We start from the raw sequence: 23,778 nt of genomic DNA, 5'->3' as shown, positions 1-23,778 counted from the left end.
CTGGTATCTGTTTTCCTGGAAAGGTCTTATTTCTTCAGATTCCAACTCAGCAAAACCTCCTCTGAGCATCTGTCTCTTAAATGTACCCTCTTACCCACCTTACTAGGTACACTCTTCTCCGTTTTTTGCTTGTATCTGTAATTGCATTTTGTGCAGTGTTTACCTGATTCTTTGCTTCTCTTGTAAGACTAGTAGTCCATGGAGAATAAGAACACGTTAGTATGTAGCTCCACTCCAAGTACAGTGCTAGATACAGAGCAGATTCTCAAAGAAGTTTGTTAAATGAATGAATGGATAACAAATGAATGAAATCCAGTGGAACATAGGAAATATTTACCCATCTATCTTGCAGGATTGTCGTGAAGCTCAAAATTGATAATGTGTGATAAGTTAAATGAAACCTTGTAAACCTAAGTGCCATGGACAGTTTCCCTTAACTTGCATAACTTAAGTAAAAGGCTGGGGATTTGAAATAAATTAACTAAAACCCAACCATACTCAGTTTGTAAATGCTGACCTTGTGCAGACTAAATCTAACAGCCCTTGAGTGAAGTCACCTACCCCAGCAATTCATCCTCCTTGGCATGGCCCTTGCTAAGGTTAATAGGGACTGTGGATATCTCAGACTGCCAAAACATAAGGAGATATGACAGGAAACCAAACGGGAAACTGCTGGCTGCCTTGGGCTCACTGAGATCTGTGTCTAACAAGGCAGACTTGTCGCTGGGCTCTTTGGAGGTGAAATGAAGCGATGGACTAATGCTGGGCACAGGAGGCGCCAGGTCCTGACAGGCTAAGGTGTGACCTGCTGAATCCTAACCATCCCAGACATCTTTGGAAGAACAGTGAGCTGGGCGATGGCCAGGGGCAGGCAAGGTTGCAGGGGAAGGAGGTGTATGCGGAGCCCACAGAGAGTAGAGAAAGAAAGGGCAAGTGAGATTACTGGTCATCTGGTGTCTTAGATCACACGCAAAACAAACGTCAAGCACAACAGCAAACACAACCTTTGAGCATTACTGTCTCCAAAGAGTATTTACCAAGTGCTGTCTGGCTTGATCTCCCAGACTTGGTTAAATATGCATTCTGTTAATGTTGTGTTTCTGACTTTCTTTCCTTTCCTTTTTTGTTATTGTTATTATTTCTATTTTTAAAAATGTAAGACTTTACTTGCTTTGACACTGAGGAAAGGAAGGTATAAGAGTGAGAAGAGGGAGGAAAATTCCACAAAGCATTTTTTAAAAAACTTTTCCAATAGAAATATAAAATGTAATTAGGTATGTATAATCATATTCTTAAATATAATTTATTAGTAAGCATATTATATTATTAAATATAATATATAGAAGATTCTTTATATTATTAAATATAACATATACATAAAATTCTACAAGTTATTCTTCATTTTAAAATACTAATACTAATACTGACAATTCATTTAACTCGTCATTTTTATAAGCTACCTTTCTTGGAAAAACAATATCAGTAATAACATTAAAATACATTTTACTTGATGACTGAAGGCATACAAATGCATCAAAACATTTAAATATATTATTGTATTTTATTATATAAAGAAGAATTGAAAAATGAGAACGTATAAATGAGGTGAACATTTTTATATACCTCTATTGTGGCAATTTCATCACTTTTTTTTTACAGTTCTTTGTTTATGTGAACTCTGTTCCAAATGAATCCAAGATCTAGGGAAATACGAACGATATCTTGCTCATCCTCGAATTTTCAGCATCTAGCAAAATTTGGGGGGAATAATAGGTTCTTAATTAAGGATGTACAATAAATTTTAACATCATAGCAAAACTAAGTGGAAAGTATAGAGAATTCCCATATACCCTCTTTCTCCACAGAGGCACAACTGCCAACTATTTGACCTCCCACACCAGAAGCGTGCATTGGTTACCATTGATGGACCTGCACTGTCAAATCACTATCACCCGAAGTCCATAGTTCACACTAGGGTTCACTCTTGGTGTTGCGCATTCTGTGGGTTTGGGCAAATATAAATGACATGACTCCATTATTGCACTGTAACACAGAACAGTTTCACTGCCCTAAAAATCCTCTGTGCTGTGACTATTCTTCTCTCCTCCTGCAAACCCTGGCAACCACTCATCATTTTACTGCAAAATTTAGCCTTTTCTAGATTTCCCTAGAGTTGGAGTTATACAGAATGTAGCATTTTCAGACTGACTTTTTCACTTAATAATAGGCATTTAAGCTTTCTCTATGCCTTTTTATGGCTTGATAACTCATTTCTTTTCAGCCCTGAGTAATAGACCATTGTCCGAATGTACCATGTGTACTTATTTACCTACCGAAGAACAACATGGTTGCTTCCAGGTGTTGGCAATTGTGAGTAAATCTGCTGTAAACATCCATATGCAGATTTCTGTGTGGACTAGTTTTCAATTCATTTGGGTAAATACCAAGGAGTGTGATTTCTGGATCATATGGTAAAAGTATGTTTTATAAGAAATTGCTAAACTATCTCCCAAAGTGTCGGTACCATGTTGCATTCCCACTAGCAATAAACAAGAGCCCTTCCTCCTCCACACCTTTGCCAGCATTTGGTATTATCAGTGCTTTGAATTTTGGACATTCTGATAGGTATGTCGTGGTATCGCATTGCTGTTTTAATTCTCAATTTCCTACTAACATAGAATATTGAACCTTTTTTCCTATGTTTATTACCATCTGTCAATTTTATTTGGTGACTTGTCTGTTCAGGTCTTCTGTCCATATTTTAATAAATGTGTCCGTTGTCTTATTGTTGAGTTTTAAAAGTATTTTGGTATATTTTGGGTAATCATCCTTCATCAGATGTATCTTTTGCAAATATTTTCTTCAGTCTGTGGCTTGCCATCTCATTTTTAAAAACATTTTCTTTGGCAGACCAGAAGTTTTTAATTTTAATAAAGTTCAGCTTATTATTTATTTATTTCATGGGCCATGCCTTTAAGGGTATATGTAAAAAGTCAGTGTTATACCCAAGATCATCAAGGTTTTCTCCTATGTTACCTTCTAGGAGTTTTATAGTTTTGTCTTCTCACATTTAGATCTACGGTCCATAATGAGCTATTTTTTTGTGAAGGCTGTAAGGCATATACCTAGACTTATTTTTTGGCATGTGGACTTCCAGTTGTCCCAGCACCATTTGTTGAAAAGACCATCTTTGCTCCCTTATATCTTTGCTCCCTTGTAAAGGCCTTTGTTCCCTTGTCTAAGATTAGTTGACCCTATGTATGTAGGTATATTTCTGGGCTCTCTATTGTGTTCCATTAATGTATTTGTCTATCATTTTGCCAATGCCATACTGTCTTGATTACTGAAGCTTTACAGTAAATTTTGAATTCTGGTAGTGCAGGTTCTCCTACTTTGTTTCTCTTCTTCAACATAAAGTTGGCTATTCTGGGTCTTTTGCCACTCCATATAAACATCAGAAATAGTTTATCAAAATCCACAAAATAACTTGCTGGAATTTTGTAATTTTATTCACTGTATAAATCAATTTGGGAGAATTTATATCTTGGTAATATTGAGTCTTTGTAGCTATACAACTGAAATATCTCTCCGTTTGTTCAGTTCTTTTTGCTATCTTTCATAAGTGTTCTGCAGTTTTCCTCATACAGATCTTGTATATATTTTGTTTACATTTAATGGAAAGTATTCCATTTTTCTGGAGTGCTAATGTAAATGGTAACATGTTTTTAGTCTGAAATTCCACTTGCTCATCCCTGGTATATAAGAATGCAATTGACTTTTGTATGTTAACCTCATATATAGCAACGTTGCTATAATCACTAATTAGTTCTAAAAATTTTTTTGATTATTATAATGTCTTTTTCTGGTTTTGATACTGAGATAATGCTGGCCTCATAAAATGAGGCATGGAGTATTCTCTCTGCTTCTATCTTCTGGAAGAGATGTAGAAAATTGATACAATTTCTTCCTTAAATGTTTGACAGAATTCACTAGGGAACCAACCTAGGGTGTTGTGTGTTTTAGAAGGTTATTAACTATTGATTCAATTTCTTTTTACATATAGGCCTATCCATATTGTCTATTTATTCTTGTGTACATTTTGGCACATTGTGTCTTCTAAGAAATTGGTAGAATTTTGGAGTATAGAGTTGTTCATAATATTCCTTTATTTTCTTTAATGTTCATAGGTTCTACATTGATGTGCCATCTGTAATTTTAATTTTATGTATTTACTTATTTATTTGTTTTTTTGTTTTGTTTTGTTTTGTTTTTGAGACAGTGTCTCACTCTATTACCCAGGCTGGAGTGCAGTGGCACAATCATGTCTCACTGCAGCCTCGATCCTGGGCTCAATCTCACTCCTGGGCTCAATCCTCTTGCCTCAGCCTCCTCAGCAGCTGGGACCACAGGCATAGATCACCAACCCTGACTATTTAAAAATATATATTTGTAGAGATGTGGTCTTACTATGCTGCCCAGGCTAGTTTTGAACTCTTGGATTCAAGTGATCCTCCCACCTCAGCCTCCCAAAGCTCTGGGATTACAGGTATGAGCCACTGCACCCAGTCCCATCTTTAATTTTTCATGTAAGTAATGTCTGCCTTATTTTTTTTTTAAAGCTAGCCTGGCTAGAGGCTTATCAAGTTTATTTATCTTTTCAAAGAATTAATTTTTGGTTTTGTTGATTTTCTCCATTGATTTCTTGTTTTCAATTTCATTAATTTTTTTCTCTAATTTTTTTTTTTCTTCTGCTACTTTGGGTTTAATTTGTTTTTTTTTTTCTTCTAGTTTTCTAAGGTGGAACTTCAGATGATTAATTTTAGATCTTTATTCTTTTCTAATATATGCATTCAATCTATATATCTTTCTCTAAGCGCTGCTTTAATGCTTTTCACACATTTTGATACATTGAATTTTCATTTTGTTTTAGTTGAAATATTGTTAAATTACCCTTGGGGTTTATTTTTGGACACATGTGTTATTTTGAAAGGTATGGCTTAATGTTTAAGTATTTTGGAACTTTCTAGCTATTGTGTGGACATGTTTGTAGTTCATTTAGGTAAATACCAAGGAGTGTGATTTTTATTAAACTTGTTCGGATATGTTTTATGGTCAAAAATGTGGCCTATGTTGGTGAATGTTCCATGTTAGCTTAAGAAGAATATGTACTCTGCTATTGTTAGATGTAGTCTTTAGATGTCAATTTTATTCAGTTGATTGACAGTGCTGTTGAATTCAATTATATCCTTACTGATTTTCTGCCTGCTAAATCTATCTGACATATAGCTCTGACAGACGGGTGTTAAAGTCTCCAAATATACTAGTTGATTCATCTATTTCTCAATAAAGTTCTATTAGTTTTTGCCTCATATATTTTGACACTTGGTTGTTAGGTACATACACATGAACAATTGCTGTGTGCTCTTGGAGTTTGATTCCTTTACCATTATATAATGCCTCGCTTTACCCCTGATAACTTTTCTTGCTCTAAAATGTGATCTGTCTAAAAATAATGTAGCTACTCCCACTTTCTTTTGATTAGTGTTAGCATGATATACTTTTCTCCATTATTATTTACTTTTAATTTGTATTCGTCTTTAACGTAGTTTTTTGTAGATAGTATATATTGAGGTCTTGTTTTTTTTGATTCATCCACACAATCTCTGTTTTATAACTGGTATATTTAGATCACTGATGTTTAAAGTGATAAAGTTGAATTAATATCTACTATATTTTTTACTGTATTTTGTTATCCTTGTTCTCTGTTTCTATTTTGGTCTTCCATGCCTTTTCCACATTTTGTGGTTTTAGTTAAACCTTTTATATGATGTTCTCTCCTTTCTTATCATATTAATTATACTTCTTTTTTTTAACCCTTTTTAGTGGTTGCCATAGAGTTTGCAATATACGTTTACAACAAATCTATTTTCAAATAACACCGTACTGCTTCATGGATAGTGTAAATATTTTATAAAAATGAAATGTTCCTAATTCCTTACTCCTGTACCTTCTATAATTGTCATTCATTTCATTTATACATAAGAACATATATACACACACACATACACATTTATATGCATATATAATCAAATATATTGCTGTCATTATTATTTTCAGTAAACTGTTAACTATTTGATCAATTAATATTTTCAGTAAACTGTTAACTATTTGATCAATTAATACTAGAAAACGTTTTTTACTTTCAATTATTCTCTGATGTTTTTCATTTTTTGTGAATACCTGAGTTTTTGACCTATATTGCTTTCCTTCTCTCTGAAGAACATCTCTTAAATTTCTTATAAGACAGGTCTACAGGCAACAAGTTTCCTCCTTTTTTTTTTTTTTTTAAATAAGTTTTTATTTCTCCTTCCTTTTCTTTTTTTTTTTTCTTTTGACAGAGTTTCATTCTTGTAGCCCAGGCTGGAGTGCAATGGCGTGATCGTGGCTCACTGCAACCTCTGCCTCCCGGTTTCAAGCGATTCTCCTGCCTCAGCCTCCTGAGTAACTAGGATTAAAAACGCCTGCCACCATGCCTGGCTAATTTGTTTTGCAGTTTTAGTAGAGACTGGGTTTCATCATGTTGCCCAGGCTGGTCTTGAACTCCTGACCTCAGGTCATCTGCCCACCTCGGCCTCCCAAAGTGCTGGGATTACAGGCATGAGCCACCATGCCTGGCCTCTCCTTCACTTTTGAAGGATTATTTCACAAGTTATATAATTCTAAGTTGGTGGATTTATTTTCTCTCAACACTTTGAATAATTTACTCCACTTTCTTCTTGCTTGCATGGTTCATTCAATCATGATTTGTTGAGGTCTGTGTGTGGCAGGTAATCTAATAGAAGACCTGCCCTACACCCAGAGAGAAGGAATCCTTGCTTTAGTAAGTCAAGGGGCAAGTTGTCCTTGGGACCAAGGAAAATGTTTTTCCCTCCTAGACCATGATCTGGGTAGCAGAAGCCTGAATTCCCTGTCCAGATAGCTCTGAGCCCCTTTCCAGTGCTTAAATAGTCGACTTAGGCAAATGTAATTCTCTTTGTTCCTCTATAGGTAAGGTGTTCTTTCCATCTGGCTTCTTTCAAGATTTTTCCCTTGCCTTTGATTTTGTTGTTTGAATATGGTATACCTAGGTGTAGGGTTTTTGGAATTTATTCTGCTTGTTATTCCCTCGGTTTCCTAGATCTTTGGTTTGGTTTGGTGTCTGAGATTAATTTGGGGAAATTCTCAGTCATTATTGTTTCAAATATTTCTTCTCCTTTTTTTTCTTTCAGTTTTTTTCCCATTATCTGTATGTTATACCTTCTGAACTGTCCCACAGTTCGATATTCTGTTCTGTATTTTTCCAATCTTTCTTCTGTTTGCTTTTCAATTTGGAAGTTTCTATTGTTATATCCAGAAGCTCAGTTATTCTTTCTTCAGTTGTGTCCAATATACTAATAAGCCCGTCAAAGGAATTCATTTCTGTTTCATTGTTTTTGATCTAAGGCATATCTTTTTGATGCTTTCTTAGAATTTGCATCTTTCTGCTTACATTATCTATCTGTTTTTGAAGGTCGTTCATTGTTTCTATTAAGTCTCTGCCTTATTTTGAATGTTCCCTCCAAAACTCATGTTGAAACGTAATCCCCAATGTGGCAGTATTGAAAGGCAGGGCCTTTAAGAGGTGACTGGATCATGAGTGCATTTATCCATGAGTGGATTAATGGCTTATCCTGGGAGGGTAACTGGTGGCTTTATAAGAACAGGAAGAGAGACCCATGCTAGCATGTTGGCATGCTTAGCCCCCTCACCACATGATGTTCTGAACTACCTCAGGATGCTGCAGCGTCCCCACTAAAAAAGAATGCTCTCACCAGATGTAACCCTTGAGCAAATTGTTAAATATTCAATAATTTCAGAATAGGAAAGCTTTTTTTTTTCCTATAAGAAGGTAATTCATTTTCTTTATAAATCACCCAATTTTAGATATTCTGTTATAAGCAAAAGAATGTATACAAATTACATTCTGAAACTTACTGTAAGTCAAATTAAATCACTTTTGTTAAAGGTCTAAAGGATCTAGCAAATTGTGTGTTTCAAAAGGAAAAATATATATTCTTCTTACTGCTTTATGTATTCTAAATATATGTTCTAAATACCACATAAAGATAAAAATTTGGCTGGGCGCGGTGGTTCACGTCTGTAATCCCAGCACTTTGGGAGGCTGAGGTGGGTGGATCACCTGAGGTCAAGAGTTTGAGACCAGCCTGACCAATATGGTGAAACCCGTCTCTACTAAAATTACAAAAATTAGTTAGGAGTGGTGGCAGGCGCCTGTAGTCCCAGCTACTTAGGAGGCTGAGGCAGGAGAATTGCTTGAACGTGGGAGGCAAAGGTTGCAGTGAGCCGAGATGGCACCACTGCACTCCAGCCTGGATGACAAAGCAAGATTTCAACTCAAAAATAAAATAAAATAATAATAAAAAAAGACAAATGTTTATTATGGGCTTTAGAGAAAGTGCCTTATAACCTTCAACTTATTAGAGTATATTCATATAATAAGTGTCTTCTCCTATTTTCTAATTTTCATAGAGCTGAAAATACAATGTAGTCAATTAAATATTCATTGCCAATGATAAGCCCATTGGAAAATCTACCCGCTCAGACTTCTGGTTTCTGATTCAGCATGCAAGGAGCTTACCATGCTCATGTTTGCCTGTCTGAGTGTGTGTGGGGTGATATTCTATTGCTACATTCATTTGTTTACATTCCGTTAGTGAAGTTGAGCATCTTATTAATATTGTTGGCCATCCATAATTCCTCTTCTGTGAAATGCAGCACCTCTTCTTCTTTTCAGTGCAGGATCAAAGCTACTTTTCTTTTCAAGGTCTGAGATCAATATAGCAATAGCATGTTGTTACCACCTTATTGTAACAACAAGTAACAAGCTGGACAAACTTAAAAATCAACTCTTCCAAATCCATCAGAGAGGTGAGGCCATAGGAAAAACTGCTACTCCAAAATTTTAGAGACAGACAGGCAGATATAGAGAATTACAACTTACTGTACCAGAAACCTCCGTGGGAATCAATTCCAGGCTAGGAAAATCTAAGTTGTAATTAACAAATTGTTGGAGTCTCAATGTGAACAAGTCTGAGAGCTAAAACATGCAGGGGTACTAAGTCATAGAGGGAGGCCCACACTCCATTGATTGTATGATTATATAAGCAATGCATAATCTTTGTAAAACTTCAAAGAATACACCAAATTATAGGGAAGGATGAAAAAAGTCCTTTGAAATCCTGCTACTCTTATATATACTGATGTGTAGTATTTTGGTTAAATTCATTGATGTATTTTTATGTAATATCACACTTATGTATAAAACAGCATAAATGGAAAAATATCTTACATACTGGGACACATATTTAATAAATACTGTTGTTTTTGTGAACTGACGTATCTTCTCCCTGTACTCAATCCTACCCTCCCTACCTCGTCCCCCACTCACCAATTATGCAACCAAAAGTTAACCGCCTGGTATATATCTTTCTATAACTTTCTCCATTATCTTAGATTCGTATACACATACATACAAATATGCATGGTACCTATGAAACACATTTTGCCACTTTGTTTTACATAAATGGAATATTGTATCTGTTTCTCCATACTTGCTTTTTTCCTTTGGTGTTTATCAAGAACATATTTCCAGGGAAATATATATAGATCTGGGTCATTCTTTCAAATGGCTAGGTGATAATGTATGAAATTATCACAATATATTAAATTATGCCTCATTGTGTAGACATTTACTTTGTTTCCAAAATTGTCAAATATCTCTTTGTCACTATATCCTTATGCATTGAAACTTTTATTTTTATGGTATAGAATACTAAGAGTAGGGTTACTGAATAAGAGGCTATGTGGATTATTAATTTTAACACATAGCACCAGAATGCTTTTCTAAAAGGCTATATCTGTTTATACTTCCACCAGTGATAGATGAGAGTTTCCTTCCTCTCTTGTTACCATGCTCATGTTTGCCTGTCTGAGTGTGTGTGTGTGGTGATATTCTATTGTTACATTCATTTGTTTACATTCTGTTAGTGAAGTTGAGCGTCTTACTAATGTTGTTACCGTCCATAATTCCTCTTCTGTGAAATGCACCACCTCCTCTTCTTTTCAGTCCGGGATCAAAACTACTTTTCTTTTCAAGGTTGAGATCAACGTAGCAATAGCATGGAAAATTAAAGTGCTCTCTGTGAGGCCGCGTTTTGGGGAAAATACAAGCACTATACGTAAAATAGTGGTTTACTCACAAAACTCCAGACCATTCTCTGAATTGATTTGAAGTTGATTAACAAAAGTAAAACAACCATTTTCCTGGAGTAAAAACTAAGGAGTTAATCACCTTAAGCCCCTGACAAACACTAATCAAATTTCTGTGTCTGTATACTTGCCTATTCTGAACATTTCATATGTAAAGGACATCATACAACACGTTACTTTTTCTCTCTGGTTTCTTTCACATGATAATTTCAAGTTTTGTCCATTTTGTAGCATGTATAAATTCTTCATTTTTTTTTTTTGTTGTTGTTGCTCAATTATATTTCATTGTACGGCTATACCACATTTGTTTATTTATCAGTTGGTAGGCTTTCGGGTCAATCTAATCTTGGTTCAAATCCAAGTTTTAACATTGATTTCCTTTTTGAAGATGGGTATGTTAAAAGAAAAAAGTTTAAATTCAATTTTATCAGCCTCAATACACTGAATTATACATATATACATGTATATGAGATTGAATATTATATATCCAATACACTGGAATACACACACACACACACACACACTAGACCTCACAGGGTTTGTGAAGATTAAGTAAAACAATATATGTAAAATACAGTATCTGGCCCATGTAATAAGTACTCTTATCAGTCAGGAAATCGGAAACCACACTAATTATAATAACAGAAAGAATTTAGTATGGGGAATAGCTAAAGAAGTAAAAAAGGAACATGAAGGGAACAGATAAATTAACTGCAGGAAGTAGCTTTGCCAGTAGGACTGAGGGAAACAGGAAGGTGTTGGGGTGGGTTATCAGAGCCCAGACGCTGGGAGGGGTTCCCACAGAGCGAGATCCAGACAGTTCAGGGAAAGATTCTGCTTGCCTTACTCTGTTGACTTTTAAGATGTTGTTTTTACTGCTGCTAGGAAAAGGATCTGAGTAGGGAAATGTTGAAAGAACAGTAAGCAAATAGGATGGAGTCTGCCTTCCTCCCTTCTGCCTTCCGTTCTCCCGCCAGTGCCTTCTACTAACAGAACCTAGAAAGGCACAATCTGGTAAGAGAGAAAAGTAGATCGTAGAGTCTCCACTGAGCATAGAATGAAGAGTTTGAAACTGAGAAAAACTAGTCTAATAAACTGGCATAGTTCACTCCTTTGACTATTCTACATCTATACACCTTTCTATTAATTTTTGAATTTCCGTAAAGCAAAAGCTATGCTATTGTCTAGAAAGATGAAGCAACTATCCATCCTTTACTCTCTCCTCTCTCTGAAAGACAGAGCCATAAAGTCCCAACCACAGTAACAATTTCCAGAAAAAGTCATGGTATCAATTTCTCAGTGATGTTCATTACTCCTCAAATTCTATCACAGTCCCACCTAGAAGTTGATAATATAAAGTCTAAAGTGTAAAAGTGCCATGATCCAATGAGTTATATGTAAAATAAGGAGTGAAAAACAGAAAGAAAATAAATATAAATTAGCTAATTTGTATTACTACAAATATACCTGTAAGTAACAAGAAAGGCAGAAAGTTTACATCACTGTTCTTGTCCTCATTTCTGAAACTAATCACGGGAGCATGGTTAACATTTCTATCTTTCTTCTTTTGACGTCTATACCATGCCCACCTTGTCCTCAGCTGACTCGATTTCTTTACTAGTGGGCTTATCTAAACTTTTGTTTCTGAAGGATCTGAATCCTCAATAACAGGCTTTTGTGTAGTTGCTTCGTTTTCTAAGTGCAGTGGCACGATCTTGGCTCACTGCAGCCTCGACCTCCAGGGCTCAAGCAATCCTCCCACCTCAGCCTCCTGAGTAGCTGGGACTACAGGTGCATGCCACTATGCTCAGCTAATTTTTGCATTTTTTTGTTGTTGTTTTGTTTTTGGTAGAAGCAGGGTTTTGTCATGTTGCTAAGGCTGGTCTTGAACTCCTGAACTCAAGTGATCCACCCACCTTGGCCTCCCAAAGTTCTGGGATTACTGGCCTGGACATAAAGTGTTAATAGGTGCTCAGAATATCCAGTCAGTGTGCCCTCTGCCTCCCTCGCTGTTTGGAAGCTAGTCAGGTTCCCTTTGGTAAATATGAACATCAATTGCTCTTCTCCATACAACAACCTCCTTCAAGTGTTGACCCAATGGTGTGAGCCCAGGGTGTCCAGGCTACAGTTTTAACTTCCAGTTTAATGGAGTTTTTGGTGTCTGTGTGTACATTCCTTCCTTGGGATCTAACCTTCTGTACACTAAGCTCAAGGTTTTCTTTCTCAGTTATAAGGAATTCCCTTGGATTGAGTGAGAGAAGACAATGAAGATGGAGTAAGTCTCAAAGGACGTGAAGGACAAATTGAGGCATTGAACCACCTTCTCATGTGCATCTCTAGCAAGCATATCCACTTGATGATTAATTGCTTACCAAACTTACGGCTTGGTGGACCATATAACACCCAGTTTATGAGGGGCAGTTCGGATTGCACAGTTATTTTGATGTTCCTTGGTCAGGCTTTCAGGCTCTACAATTATCAAAAGCATTCCAGTAACTGTTTCTCAAAAAAAGAAGCGAGTATGTTGAAGACATAGATTTGCTCCCAAACCCTAGAGGTCTGCATTGTAATCCTCCTATGAGGGCTTGCAAAAGACTCCATGTGGTGCCCCTGTATACCACAGATACTTACGATCTTAGGAACTGTTGCTGATCTTCAAGGGGAAGTATAGCTTGCACTACAGTCTGCACTTGCTGGAGAGCCTTCGCTTGCTCTGGTCTCCACTCAAATTTGGCAGTGTTAGATGTGACTCAATAAATGGGAACAGTAGCTGGGAATCAGATCTCTGAAGAAAGGATACTTGCTTCATGCTAGTACTACCAATGGGGTATGAGAAGGCTTGCTCTGGGAGTGCTGAAGGAAGCCGGGGCACTGCCGGGACAAAACCTACAGAAACAACAAGCAAATAGGAAGACCATGTTCCTTCTCTTCTTTCTGTCTTTAAATTTCCCTTAGCTCCTTCACTGGTTTTTAACAGGAAAGCAGCTAGAAGGGAGCAAGATTATTTGCAGAGTTGTGACCTCAGTGTCAGAAAACTAAGCCAAAAGGGTAAGATAGCAGATGACACGGAATAGCTTAATAATCAGCACAGAATGAAACTGCTCATCGACTTACTCTACTGCACAACATTTATAAAAGCATCTTACACTGGCTTATTTTTCATATTACAGAAGTTGTGTGTATTTATTGTGGAAAATTTATAAAAAAGAATAAAATAAAAATTATTCACGATCACACTTTTTCTAAATTTAGCTTCTACAGCCCTTGTTATACACACATTGACACATTTGGAATGTTTTAAATGTTTTCAATAACTTGTATTAATAAATAAATACTTTTGTTGAAAATTGTTTGCAGTTAGTGATATGCTAAATTATGAAGAAATGTCTACTCTACCCTTATTACACTGTGTTTGAATCTTAGAGATATTTACTCTCTATATAAATTCTTCCAAAAGTAGTATTTGCCACGTAAAGAAAAGCAATTTCTTAGAGATATTTACTCTCTATATAAGAAAAGCAAAATCTTTGAGATGTTTACTCTCTATATAAATTATTTTAAAAGTAGTGTTGGCCACATTTAAAAAAAGCAATTTCTTGAATAGAAGCTTAAATGCAAACTTCCTCCTTCTCTATCCCTTCCTGTCTCTTTCCCTCCCTTCCTTCCTTCTTGTCTTTCTCCTCCCTCCCTTCCTTCTTTCCTTTATTCTTTCCTTCTTTTATCATGTTATGGTGTGAATATGAAGACATTATTGGATTATTGCACATTCCTTTCTGGAGCAGAAATTATAACGAAAAATGCATATGAGGAAAGAGTTTTTGACTGTGGGTAGTGACGAGAACAGCTGGGATGTAGACTGCAGGAAATGGCAAGGACATTCAACATAGATATAAATGGAATTGCTTAGCAGATAAACTTGGAGTTTCTTGTGCTAGGAGCATACATTTGAATCAAATATATATATATATTCTTTCTTATAAATATAAAATGCTAAATCTTAAAACCATCTGTGCTCTCTCTGAAAGTTTGAAACTTGAATTTAGGTAAGTCAAATTGAAAAAGTCTAGGGATGCTGTTGTGTTGCCAAGCAACATTACTAATCTAAGATCTCACAATCAAGTGCCGTGAAAAATTTGGCCACAATAAATGTGTTCCCAGAGCAAGTGAGTCAGCATCAGCTATTTCAGGAAGAATTTGTAGGGAGCCCAAAAAGTCTCTCAAGAGGATGAAATTATCTTCAGGATATTTTGCCTTTCTTTTGCAATGCAAACTCTTACACCTCAACTCAGTGGTCCCCAAATCAGACATAATGAAGGAGATAAAATGTATCCTAGTCCATCCTATGAAGGTCCACACATTGAAATGAGAGGATCACCTCCATATGCAGAGACTAGAAACCCATGCCCTTATTCAGAGGATGGAAGCCCGTGGCTAGAATCGACTAACTGGGAAGTGGGTGTCCCGTCTCGATCACCACATCAGACTGAAGAGCAAGAAGAGGATGAGAAAGTGTGCTTGTGCTCTTTTTCCTGGAAATGTTCCATTTAAATTCCAGTATTTCTTTCCTTTCTTGTTCAAATATCAGTTCCACTTGCCGTTATTTTTTTCTTTTATCTTGTTTTCCCTGCCCCAAAAGAACTGTCCTAAAATGAAATTTGTTAAAGATAGAAATTTGTCATTCTCTTTAATGAGTCTGGCCAAAGTGGAACTTCTGAGAATGGTAAGAAAATGATTTGAAATTGCTAGTTGGGCCTCCTCCCCGCCTATGAAGACATATGTTTATTTAAAAGCCAAAGAACTTTAAGCCTTGATTTCCTAAGGAGTTAAGAAAGAGAATTGACGGAGATAACCCAGAAGAAAGCCCTTCTCCTCTCTGACGAGAATAAGAAGCGTAGAATGGATAATGACATTAACGTCCACAAATTGATTTATATCTTTAAAAATTTTTCTTGGAATGCATACACCTTTCATGGCTGTTCTTGAATGAAGATGTCAGCATCTGTTAATTGTTGGCCTAGAAAGTTGTGATTGGATTTAACCCAGTAGGGAAGGTCTGTTATCTACCAAAAGAATGTAATTAAACATGGAAAATACTTTTGGGTTTTAGTCTTTGAGAAGGTAGGACCCTTTACTTTTTATTATTCGTCTCCCATTCAGACATATATAGTTATTTTCTATAAGGTTAAGTTATGGTGTTTGGACTAGCTATTATAAATTTGTGTGTACATTGCTTATATATGACAGGGCAATATTGTTAACCTGTTATTGTTAGTTATTATGTCAACTTATAGAAATGATGTGATACTCCTGTATTCCTTTAGTGTGCCATTGTAGAACATTATTTGATGTAATTTTTTGAATTTTATAAAAGCGTTTCAATACATCTACTATGAATTTATTATTTATGTTACTGGGGTACTGAAACTTATTTCATGCCAAACCAAATACTAAACTTGGAATTATATGGGTTATTGTTTTCAGGTTATTTAGGAGATGTTTGCTATTTCAAATTGCTAATCTTCTCAAATAAGTAATTATTTATTTGATTTTTTGTAGCAGAATTTTGTAACACTGTGTAATGATTTAAACGTTATACCAGCTGATACTAGAAATTAAGGAAACATTAGAAACACTTAAGAGAAAAAAGTTATTCTGCATTTGCAGCATTCAAAGATGTAAAAGGTTAATTTCCTTCTAGTTTTTAACTATCTTTGACCCTTCTGATCATTACAAAATATCTTTCTTTTTCTCTAGTAACAATTTTTTGTATTCTTCTATGTTATACTCTATGATTTTTATATATTTCTATGCAAAAACCATATATAAAATAGGTAAAATGCTGTTGATCTGAAATACTACATGTATTCTATGTATATGTAAATACTGTGTGTAATACTACATATGCAATATATATAGAGATAAGAAAATAATCTTTTTATTTAATTTTAAAGAGTAGTACTAGTTTCTTATGTGAATCCAATGCCATATTAATAGGTCTATTTGTGGTGATCCAGTAAGTCAGAAACAACGAAATATGTATTTTGGTGGCTGTAATATATTTTTGCTCCATTATAAATGTGCTTGATTCAACAGTAGTGTGTAATTGTGGTTATTGTTTTAAACACTTACTTCTGTTTCTTTGGAAAACATTTTATGTTGTTGTTGTTTCTTAATATAGCTGTGGTCATGAATATGGGCAAAATTACAAGTTTTGCCTTGAGATTTGCACTTAATCATCTCTTATTTTCTTTTTCTGAAATATGAAATTAATATTCTATAGGAAATAAAAGAAATTTGTAGTGGTTTAAACAATAATACTTCTGAAGAGGAATCATAATGTTGTTTAGTAAAATAGCTATATCTAATTTGGGATGTTTATTTTGGCAAGTATGCTTTCAAAATATTAACGTTTCCAAATTTGTGGTCGTTTTTAGTAATATCCTGCCTACGTTGTATCTGGAGAAGAATGGTTAAAGAACAATATTGAATAAGTGCAAAGCGTTGCTGTCATTCTCAAAAATAATCTAAAATTTGACCTTGCTCAAATGATCAATGTTATCTAAAGATAAATCATAGTCTCTGAGACTTGTAAATGTTTGTGAATGTACTTCCTAATGCATCTAGTATGATTCACTAACACCTCAAATTTGTTTTTATGTGGCTAATCTAAAAGTGTAAATCTGGGACTTAGATAGATAAGCCTGTGGAGAAATCACGCCTAGAATCATATATACCTATAATGAAATGTATATCATTGGAGTCTTTAATCCATCACAAGCACTCAGTGAATAGCACAGCATAATGATTTAAAACACTGACATTGGACTAGATTGGCTGGCTTCAAATTTTGCTTTTGTCATTTACAAGCTGTGTAACCTCAGGGAAGTTATTCAGTCTCTTTGTGCTTTAACTTATCATGTGTAAAATGGGAAAAATAATAGTACCTGCTCTTGTAAGAATTAAATGCGCTAATATATTTAAAGCACTAAGTCTGGCATATAGTAAGTGCCATGAAAATATAAGCTACTTTTCTGGTTACTGTTAACTTAGCACCCTTCTATGCTCTATGAGGACTTTAAAAATGCCTGCTTCCAAGAAAGGTTAAAATATAATACAGGAGATAAGAATTATACATAAGATACAATAATAACAAAAATGTATTAGTGTAGTATTAATCTTCTACTTTTAAGATGACGTTATTTCTGACATTTCTCATCTTCAGTATGGTTATAGCCTTTACCCCTTCTAATACCAACAAATCTACCAGGTCGGTGACTTTGGAAAAGTTACTTAACCACTCTGTGACTCAGTTATTGTGAGGATTAATAAGTTAATAAGTGCAGGGCTTAGAGCAGTGCCTTGCAGACAGTAAATTCTCCATGAGTATTAGCTATCATTATCATAATCATATTTTACATTTTACATAAGGCTATAGTCTTCACAGTTTCAGTTTAGTGGTAACAAATCCTTACTGAGTGCCTAAAATGAGTGAGGCACTACTAGGAAAAGTATGCTGAAAGACATTTAAAAAGTAGTTTCAATTAACAGTCATAATATTTATTAACTATCTTCTGTTACACAATGTGTACTGTTGCAAGCTCTAATTATATTATGAAGAAAGAGTCAGAGCAAGAGTGAGTGAGAAAGAGAGAGAGAGAAGTTCTGATAAAAAGAAATTTATAGTAGAAAGGAACCAAAAATTTTTCTTTCTTTCTTTCTTTTTTTTTGGAGACGGAATCTCATTCTATTGCTCAGGCTAGAGTGCAGTGGCACGATCTCTGCTTACTGCAACCTCTGCCTCCCAGATTCAAGCAATTCTCCTGCTTCAGTCTCCCGAGTAGCTGGAATTACGTCCCCACCACTATGCCCGGCTAAGTTGTTGTGTTTTCAGTAGAAATGGGGTTTCACTATGTTGGCCAGGTTGGTCTTGAACTCCTAACCTCATGATCTGCCTGCCTCGACCTCCCAAAGTGCTGGGATTATAGGCGTGAGCCATCTCGCCCAGCCAGAACCAATAAATTATTAAATGAATAACCAATGAAGTAACTTCAGATACTTATTATAATATGAGAAAACGTAAAAGGAATAAATGATTGAGAGTCATGGCATAGAATGTTCCAGCTAGGTTAGACAAGTCATTTTTGGAAATGTGACCTAAAGAAAAAAATTAAAAACTTCAAAACATAAAAGAAAGAAAATGAAAATCTTTCAAAATACCAGAACTGCCAAAAAGGAGCAAAAGAAATGTATCATATATATGTTTATAGTCAATATAATATAAAATGGTGGAACCCAGTTAAAATATGTAAGTTATAACAATGTATAAATGGACTTGTTTTTAACTTACTAAAGGCAGATATTTAGATTGGTTCACAAAACAGAAACAAAACTCCACATTGTAATGTGAAACATGGTTTTAAAAAAGTAATTCAGAAAGTTTAAAATGAAAGGATGGACAATATATTTCCAGGAAAACATAGCAAAATGTCACATTGTTGATAACACTACTAGATTGATAACACTACAAGGTATAATTCCACCTAAAAATAATTTAACAAGATTAAGAAGAAAACACTAGGATGCTTAAGAAGTCTACAAGTTATAATAAAGATAAAATAGTTACCTCAATAATAACAAATATATCTGATTTTTAAGTATTTACGAAAACATTCACCCAAATTGATATTCTATTAGATCACATAAAAGACCTCATTACATTCCAAAGAATAGACAATGCAAATAACATTCCCTGAACACAGTTCAACTAATTAGAAAGGATCAATTAATTTCCACTTGGAAATAAGCATTTCTATTAAATGATCATTGAGTCAAAAGGGAAGTACAAACAAAATTTCAGCATAGAAACAATAGAAAAAATAATAATTAAGACATTATATGCCAGAATTTGTAAGATTCAGCAAAAACAATGCTTACAGAAAAATTTCACCTACCTTAATGAAAAGAAAATACTAGTGGTACTCAAATAGTTTCAGAGCATAGGAAAGAAATACAAATGTCCAAATTTGTTTTATGAAACAAGAGCAATACTTTTTAAAATTAATAATTGAAAAAATAAATTATAGGATAACACATTAATATTGATGTCAATATCTTAAATAAAATATTAGCAAGTAGAATCTTACATCATTAATATATCCCAGTCAGATTTGGTTTACTCTTGGAATGCAAAAGTGCTTCATTATTAGGATAATATTAATAAATATTAGAAAATAACTTATATAATCACCTCTAAAGGCATTTGACAAACTTAAACATCCATATAGACACCCTCAGTTTTATATATATATATGCACATATATTTGTGTTATATACTTTATACCAAAAGTCAGCATAATACTGCTCATATTATTTTATGGCACCCAAATGATTAACTTATAATCCATCTAGCCTTTAGCTGTAGCTTCTTGTTTACAATATTTTAATAGAGGTAGGAGGAAGAGAAATTCTAGTCAGACAGGGGTGTGTGACCAGTGAAACAAAAGCTTTAAGACAAAAAAAAAAAAAAAAAAGTGGCCAAAAGTGAGAACTTCTATTCCTATTTGCTCACCCTCTCCTGACTGATTTTTTCTGAATAATGCCCTTTTACCAATAGAATGTTGCCTTTTCCAAAACTACCTACTGCCTACCCCATCCCCATCCTGTGCCTATAAAGACTCCAGACTCAGTTAACAAAAGGGGAGATTGCTGGACTTCATGGAGAAAACTTGAATTTGGGGAATAGATGGCCAAACTTCGGGGAAGAGACAGCCGAACTATGGAAGAGATTACCTGACTTCAGGGGAAGACGACCTGCCCATTCTATCCCCTCTCCAGCTCCCCTCTCTGCTAAGAGCCATTTTCATTGCTTAATAAAAACTGTTTGTTTGCCTATTGCCTCTGGATGCATTTTTATTATGATAGCTGTGTTGAACAGTTGCAACAGAGAGCATAATGCTCACCACAACCTAATATATTTATCATTTTTAGAGAAAGTTTGTTGACCCCTGTTATAGGCTGTGCTAGGAGTTTTGCCTTTGTGAAAAAGTAATAGAATGTCTTCATCTGTGTGGGAAAGATGCCTCTTGTTATAATGTGGTGAACTCACTGAACAATCAGTAGATTGATTATAAAGCCATGAGGCAGTAGTTCAGGTGAGAGATGAAGATGTATTAGGTGGTATCTCACTGCGGTTTTGATCTGCATTTCACTAATGATTAATGATGCTGAGCATTTTCATATGCTTATTGGCTACTTGTGAATATTCTTTGAAGAAATGTCTTCAGTTCCTCTGCTCATTTTTTAATTGGGTTTTTTTTTTTATGTTGAGGTGTAGGAGCACTTTGTGTATTTTTGATATTTACCCCTTGTCAGATATATGATTTGCAAATATTTTCTCTCATTCTGTAGGTTACATTTTCACTCTGTTGACAGTGTCCTTTGATGCACAGAAGTTATTAAGAATAATATAGTATAATTTATCAATTTTTTCTTTTGTATCCTGAAATTTTCATGTCATACACAAGAAATAATTGCCAAATCCAATCTCATAAAGTTTTCTGCTATACTTCCTTCTAAGAATTTTATGTTTTTATCTCTTCCATTTAGGCCCTTTGATCCATTTTGAATTTTGATATATGATATAATGTAAGGATCCAAGTTCATTCTTTTGCAGGTGAATATTCAATTTTTCCAACACCATTTGATGAAAAGACTGTCTTTTCCTCATTGAATCATCCTGGCATGCTGGTTTAAAATCATTTGACTACATATTCAACTGTTTATTTCCGAACTTTCTATTTGATTCCATTGGCTTACATATCTGTCTTATGCTAAATAGAACCATACTGTTTTGATTACTATAGCTTTGTAATAAGTTGTGAAAGCAGGAAGTGTGAGGTCTCCAACTTTTTTCTTTTCAATACTGCTTTGTCTATTTAGGTCCCTTCAATCTCAAATGAATTTCAGGATGGATTTTTCTATTTATGCAAATAATACCATTGGGATTTTGACAGAGATTACACTAAACTTGTGGATTACTTTTGGTAATATTGACTTCTTAACAATATCAAATATTCCAGTCCATGAACGTGAGCTGTCTTTCCATTTATTTGTATCCTCTTTAATTTCTTTCAGCAACATTTTGTGGCTTTTGGCATGCAAGTCAAGTCTTTCACCTCACTGCTAGGTTTTGTCATAAGTGTTATTTTTTGTTCTTCTTCTTTTTTTTTTTTGATGCTATTGTAAACAGAATTTTTTAAATTTCCTTTTCAGGTTGTTCTTTATTAATGCATAGAAACACAACTAATTTTTGCATGTTGATTTTGTATCCTGCCACTGAGCTGATTTCATTTATTAGTTCTAACAGTTTCTTTTTGGTGGAATCTTTAGGGTTTTCTACATGCAAAATCATATCAGTGAACAGAGATAATTTTACTTTTTCTTTTCCAATTTGTTGCCTTTGATTTCTTTTTCTTGCCTAATTGCTCTGGCTAGACCTTCCAGCGCTATGTTAAACAGAAGTGGCAAAAGTGGGCATTCTTGTCTTCTTTCTGATCTTGGAGGAAAAATCTTCAGTCTTCTACCAGTAAGTATAACATTGGCTATAGGTTTTTTATATATGAACTTTATTATGTTGAGGTAGTTTGCTTTTATTCCTAGTTTACTGCATAGTTTTTTATTTTTAATAAAATCATGTTGAATCTTGTCAAGTGCATTTTCTATAACAATTGAGATGATCAGTAAATTTTTGTCTGTCATTACATTCATGTGGTGGATTACATTGTTTGATTTTTGTATATTGAAATATTGTTCCATTCCAGGGATAAATTCTAATTGGTCATGGTATATCTCTTAGTCCATTTGTGCTGCTATAAAGGAATATTTGAGGCTAGGTTAATTTATAAAGAAAATTTGGCTCAGGGTTTGGCAGGCTGTGTAAGAAGCATAGTGCCAGCATCTGTTTCTGATGAGGGGTTAAGGCTGCTTTCACTCATAGAAAAAGGTGAAGGGAAGCCCATGTGCAGAGCTCACATGGCCAGAAAGACCAGAGAGAGAGGAGAAAGAGGTATCAGGCTCCTTTTAGCAACCAGCTCTTGTGGGAACTAGCAGAGCAAGAATTCACTCATTACCACAAAGATAGCATTAAGCCATTCATGAATAATCCACCCACATGACCCAAAGACCTCCTAACTAGGATTCACTTCCAACATTGGGGATTAAATTTTAACCTGAGATTTGGAGGGGACAAACAAACCAAATTATTGCAGTGTACAATCCTTTACCTACACCATTGAATTCAGTTTGCTAATATTTTGTCGAGAATTTCTGCACCAATGTTCATCAGGGATATTGATCTGTAGTTTTCTTATACTGTCTTTGTCTGGTTTTGTTATTAGGATAATGTTAGCCTCATACAATGAGTTTGGAAGTGTTCCCTCCTCTTCAGTTTCTGGAAGCGTTTGAAAAGAACTAGTGTTAATTCTTCTTTAAATGTATGGTAGAACGCACCAGTGAAGACATCTAGTGCTGGGTTTTTCTTTGTTGGGAGAATACTGATTATTGATTCAATCTCCTTACTAGTCATACTTCTGTTCAAATTTTCTTTTTCTTCATGATTCGGGCTTCATAGCGTGTATGTTTCTAGGAATTTATTTATTTAATCTAGATTATCTAATATTTTGGCATACAAACCATTCATATTCTTTGGTAATTCTTTTAACTTCCAATTTGTAGTCTTTGCTCAATTTATGAGTCCTTAATTGTCCAGTTTCATATTGTGTTTCATGGCTGGGCCAATGACTCTTTCTCTTCTTGGCCCCACGGGATTCGCCCCAGCCAGTAAGTCACAACCACACTCCTAAGGGCCAGACCACCATCTGAGCTACTATGGCCACTGTCCTGAAGGTGTTTTAGAATAAGGTGTTGTGGTAGTGATGGAGAAAAGTGACTGGCTTGAGGTTTGTTTAAGAGGAAAAATAAAAGACTTTGTGATGAATTGGATATATGAAATGAAGGAGAAAAGAGGTCAGAGAAGACTTGTGATTTCTGGCTCATGCAACCAGAGAGAAAGCAATATCATCCACTGAGTTAGAGAATGCCTAAAGGAGGACAAGTGTATTGCTTATTGATTTTCACTCTGGGGAGGAGATTATGAGTTAAGTTTGGATGTACCAATTTTGAAGTTACTTTTAAATATCCAAAAGAATATATATATTAGACACTTGGATATACAATTCTGGCATTTAAAGAAGAATTCTAATTTCATATACATCTTCTCCTATGGGTTATTGAAAAATTTAGAACCAAGCCTAAGAGATAAATAAATATGAAAGCCCAGGATCAGAATTATTCTGAAAATATTAGATATGAAGACCTCTTCTCATTGGGATTTGATCTCCCCCAACATAAGGGAGAAACTAGAGAATGGCAGGAATCCTCTATAGGCAGGTATCAAATGGACACAGAAGAGCT

At 34.9% G+C, this 23,778-nt stretch overlaps 1 long non-coding RNA gene across 1 annotated transcript in view; it reads right to left on the bottom strand.

Annotated features, from left to right (window-relative positions):
* Window positions 1–1,565: 1,565 nt before the first annotated feature.
* The window catches only part of LOC140712919 (uncharacterized), an 84,480-nt gene continuing 62,267 nt past the window's right edge, over window positions 1,566–23,778 (bottom strand). The window contains exons 2-3 of the long non-coding RNA XR_012094757.1: window positions 12,940–13,194; window positions 1,566–1,747 (exon numbers count right to left, since the gene is read on the bottom strand). This is a non-coding gene — a long non-coding RNA (uncharacterized lncRNA). The remainder of the gene's footprint in view (window positions 1,748–12,939; window positions 13,195–23,778) is intronic.

Source organism: Chlorocebus sabaeus, chromosome 12 (assembly GCF_047675955.1).
Source record: "Chlorocebus sabaeus isolate Y175 chromosome 12, mChlSab1.0.hap1, whole genome shotgun sequence".
NCBI lineage: Eukaryota > Metazoa > Chordata > Mammalia > Primates > Cercopithecidae > Chlorocebus > Chlorocebus sabaeus.
This window is presented reverse-complemented; position numbering and strand designations above follow the sequence as displayed.